The 4,931-nt window shown below is 42.7% G+C and overlaps 1 long non-coding RNA gene across 1 annotated transcript; it reads right to left on the minus strand.

Moving 5' to 3' along the window:
* Window positions 1-621: 621 nt before the first annotated feature.
* On the minus strand, window positions 622-2,445 carry LOC108526923 (uncharacterized). The gene is made up of 2 exons (XR_001884640.1): window positions 2,321-2,445; window positions 622-902 (listed from the first exon to the last, which is right to left on the minus strand). It is a non-coding gene; the product is annotated as an uncharacterized LOC108526923 (long non-coding RNA).
* Window positions 2,446-4,931: the final 2,486 nt, after the last annotated feature.

Raw genomic sequence — 4,931 nt, forward strand, 5'->3', positions numbered from 1 at the left:
TGATCATCTTAAATGCTAACTTTCAGATTACAGAATAAAATTTAGTGAAAAGACATTTAGATCCCCTAAACATTTATGCATAGACGATGAAACTTGAGTTTTATAGTAACCCTAAAGCAAAATATAACATGTCTCCAGAGATTTGTCCCCTCACGTTCTTTGGAATTCTGTTCCAGTCTAGTAGGTTTTTCTTTCCAGATTTCAAGTGTAAAATGTATGTCCAATGTAGAGTATCAAGTGTTTTATTATAAAACAAAAAATGTTTTCGGTGGTAATTCTGAGAAGAAAAAAATTAACAAGTAAAACAATGTGATATCATTTTGCATCAAGGAATATGGATTTAATGGGAAACTTCCTTAAGCTGCATTTTGCTTCAAACGCTGTGTTACATAGGGAATCTTCCACGAATTTGAATTTGTGATTTTTTTCAATACTTTCATCAAAAAAACACCCCAAAAAGCTGTATAATGAAAATTTGTGCACATGACTAATACTAGACTTCACATAGTCTTTTATAATAAAATAAATCAAAAGGAAAATCGAAGTGAAAACATCTCTGATTACCTCAGGGAATTAAAATTTTGTCCCTTGCAACTCAATCCTTCCATGTTAAGGGGCCCATTTCGAGATTAGCATGTATGGGGAGTTTTATTATTATTTTAGAGATCTATGATTTTGGTGGAGGACGCTGTCCAAAAACGGCTACTTTCACGCAGAGATTTTCACTTCAGGTTTCAAGACATCTGTTTGGAAACTCCTTGGAGAGTTCATTGCTCTGCCCTGCCCTCTTCTGGTAAGCCTGTGTAAATGGTTTCTGGAAAAGAGACCTGTGCCGCCATCGTTTCCATCCTCTTACATTTCCACCCCAATTCATCAATACGTTGCTCAAGGGCCTAGATTTCCTATATGGTGATGTATATAACTGAACTTTAATTCAAATCGTTTAAAGGTATAATCAAAGCAAAGCTTTTTTTTGTTTGGATTTTTTTTAATTTTTATTTCTGTTGTAAATACAGGTTTTCCCAGATAACTTGCAAAGTCACAAACTAAGGACACCGTCTCACCTAAAAAGTTTGGTTACAAAGTCAGTAAGAAAAATGATGTTATTTTGGAATAACATCAAAATAATTTAATGTAGGACTATGAATAATTTAATGTAGGACCATGTTGCTAGGAATGTCATTTTTATCTTGGCCGCATGAAGGTGGCTTACAAGAGAATCACTACTTTGGCATAAATTATTTAGGTTGATCTGAAGGGATCATTCCTGCTAATTTGACAGCAATTTATCTGAAATAGTTAGAAAGATCAAGGCTCCAAGTTATGTGCAATAAATGTATTCACCAACTGCCAGAAAATCAGAAGCTCTTCCTGACTGCAACAGCACTGTAAGCCTCACTGTCTGCTCTCCTCTGGTCACAAGTGCTTTCCTTAACCCACAGTCACGAGACAGAACACTGCACAGTCCTGAGAACCAACAGCTAATTTCTATGCAAACTGAAAGAACAATCTTGTCATAGTGCTAACGTTATGTGTATATATCATACCAACAAATAAAAGTGGTTATTATGCTTTGCTCAAGAAACTCATCTACAATCCCAAGTACTGCGTAGTGGCCAATGCAATCTTTGTCCTTCTGAACCTCCTTCAAAATACCCATTCAAAAATCCAAAATAATGTTCATTTTCAGTGACATAAATTAGCTAGAGATTTTTTAAAATCTTATGGCTCAAAGAAAGAACCATGAAGGTTGATTCCTCAGTGCCTGTGTTCCAGTAAACAGACATATAGCATGCATATGTTGCAGGTCTCCTATAGCGACAAACAAATGGTTCAAGCATTCAACGTGTCTTCATATTTGATGCTTATTATGTGAAAGCAACAGATGTACTTCTCATCTGAGCACAGAAAAAGTGATGTTTTTAAAAATCTTAAATAGAAAATGAGTCAGTCCCAGTGCAAATATAAATCTAAAAGAAATTCCATACTGTACAAGTAATATTTGCAGTATTAAATACATTGACTTTTTCGCAGAACTGTCTGCCGAGTATCATACTCAGTCAGATCCCCTCGACCTGGTTGGTGAACATGTCTTTGACTGCTCCACAGCCGGCATTAGAAACCACTCAGGTGGTCGCTGATGGTCACGGTGGACACACGGCTGCCACGGCCATGCCCACGAGAGGGAGGGGCAGAAGGTGAGCCCTCCTAACTCCTCCTCGCCCATCTCGTGTCAGTGGTATGTGTTTTCTCTCAAAGTTCAACCCAGTGCGATGTAATAAAATCACCTAAATGTACTTTTTACAATATTTTTTCTTACCTTTACCTGGCGAACGTCTACAGGTGTGTCGAAAGTTATCTTTTCCTGGATGTGTTCCAAAATGCTCTTATGCTATTTCTCTTAGGATTTCTCCACGCTGCCCCATTCAGAAATTTTATTATTTTCTAAGGAATAAAAAAATATGAAAATTATCATAAGAAAGCCATTGATTTTCAATCAAAGCTACACAAATGCCAAACCAATGTGAATAGCACCTTCCACAACTCTGCCAGGCACCGGTTTTTGTGTGGGATGATGCCAGCTTCTCTCTTCATGTGGCTTCATTAAAAGCCATGGTTTCTGAGATGTAAAACACCCATATTTACCTCAATCATCTTTTCCTCCTTACCTCTAGTATTCCCGTGAGGTCACATTCAGTTAAAAACATCCTGCCCTTCTCCCTACAAAAAGGTTCCATAGAATCAGAACGCAGAGGCGCTGCAAGTTGCTAACTTTGCTCTGTGTTATTTACCAACCGCACAAAGAAAATGCTGTCTATTCAGAACTCATTTCAAAACTCTTTTCACTGAGAGTGAGCGAACAAGCGGGCTCATGTCCCGAGCCCAGTCACATCTCCAGCGGTCCGGTGATGGCCGTGGGGCCGGCGCCGAGTGGCACGGCCTCCGCGGTGGCCCACAAGGGTCTGTTGTCCACGCCGCGTGGGCCGCGCAGGCCGGTGGGAGTCAAGAAAGGGGGAGGGGCGGAGGATCTTTCACTTTCTCACCCCAGTTTCTTTACTTGCTTGCCCCGAATATCTGTCAGGAGGCAGCCCTCTCCCCTCAAGGCCCCTTCATCCTGAACATACATGATGCCTCTGCAGTGACAATACAGAATCTGCTCAGTGGGCCTGGGTTTGAGGCCTAAGCTGGTCACTGGGTTGCTGCGGTTGGGTAGGTTATTTAAACCACCTGGAATTCAGTTTCTCTTTGTGTTATGGTGATTGCACTTGGCTCACTGGATTTGAGGAGTAACCAGATTTTAGGACAGACTCTTTCTCTCTGTGTCCTACTCAGATCCCAGTAGGACACTTACCCTCCCCCTGTGCCAAGGAGTGCAGAGGAAACAGCTCAACGACTTCTTTAGCGACTCTGGATCCCTCAGCCAGATCACGGATATGGAAAAAGCTTAAATTAAAAAGAGGAGGTCGTGAAGGGACCTCCTTGGCCTCCTGTCCCACGTCCCCAAGGCCCATGGAACGGGGGCTTCAAGGCTTGTTCCTGCAGTTGGGAGATGGGAGCCAGCCACACAAACACAAGCAGACCATGCAGCAGGGTCTGTCCCAGAATCTGCCTAAGATGGCAGAGGCGCTGGCAAACAGCTCTGGGGACAGAGCCAGAGAGCGTGGACGGATGCATGCAGCACAGACTGCACCTGCTGACCGCAGGTGGGGATGGAGGACGGAGTTGTGTGTCCTGGGTCAGCAGGAGAAATCCTGCCCAACGTGTGCAAAAGGGATCCTTAGAGGTAGGAGGAGACCCGGGCAAGAAGGGGGTGGAGGTTATCTATTGGACAGCCAGGGCTAAGGGAGGTAGGGTCCACTGACGATCTGAAGGAAGGGAGATGCACCCACCAGGAGTGAGGGAGCTGCAAGAATAAGGGAGCTACTGGGTGCTTCCAAAGCCTCACTGCTCCGGAGAGTCCATCATAGAGAGTTGACCCAAACCATCTGCCAGACCAGAAAATAGAACACCAGTCAGTCAGGTTAGAAGGGGCTAAAGTTCCTACCTCTCCTTCCAGCATGCACCCAACACACCCCCTACCACCATAGCAGTTGCGGTGAGATGGCCTGGGAGCAGGAGCTGGGAGACAGCAGAGCCTCCTCAGCCTCCCCTCCCCACTGCAGGCACACAGGCAGGACATGTGGAGGGGGCGTAGCTAGGCCAAAGTCAGTTTTTTATTGTTGCATGGAACCAGACACTGTAAGTGCTGAAATGAAACTGCATCTGTGATTCCAGTTGACCAGAAGACTTTTTGAATTATCTAAGAATGAGCAGAAGAGCCGTGGAGCCTGCTAGAGTTTTCATCCAGGGGTCATGGACGTTGGTCCCACTGAATAAAGTTTACAAGAACAACAGAAACAAAATTAAGTTGTATTTTGACTCTGTTGTGTTGTGTTTTCTTAACATATCAATTACTTGAGCTGCACATGGTAAACTCTTCTGCTAGACTAGAAGCTGCAGGAAAACAGAGACCCTACAATTTACGTTCCTTGAGGTTTCCCCAGAGTCAAGCACCTGGCCCATGGAAGCCAGCTAGTTGTTCTGCCTGTTCTTATTTGATTATTTTATTTTAAGCTATGCCTGTCTTTCTAGAGAAATCGAGATTAATATATTTTCTCTCAAATTTCTTGATTGCCTCTAAAACATTCTTACTACTACATTTTTTCTTCATGTACTTCTCCAAAGGCAATCTCTCTCTGCCCCCATGTCTTTCAGAGAACCGTATATATCTATGACATTGTACCGCATATAGAAGGCACAAGCTTAGTCTTATGCAAGGTTTAATGATTGATAATCAAAAGAAGACTAATCAAAGAGTACTTTAGCAAGCTTACTGGAGAAACTCAAGGCACTTTGCAAACTCTGTCAGCATTTTTTTTTTTTTTTTTTTT

Source organism: Rhinopithecus bieti, unplaced genomic scaffold (assembly GCF_001698545.2).
Source record: "Rhinopithecus bieti isolate Rb0 unplaced genomic scaffold, ASM169854v2 scaffold_4541, whole genome shotgun sequence".
Lineage (NCBI taxonomy): Eukaryota > Metazoa > Chordata > Mammalia > Primates > Cercopithecidae > Rhinopithecus > Rhinopithecus bieti.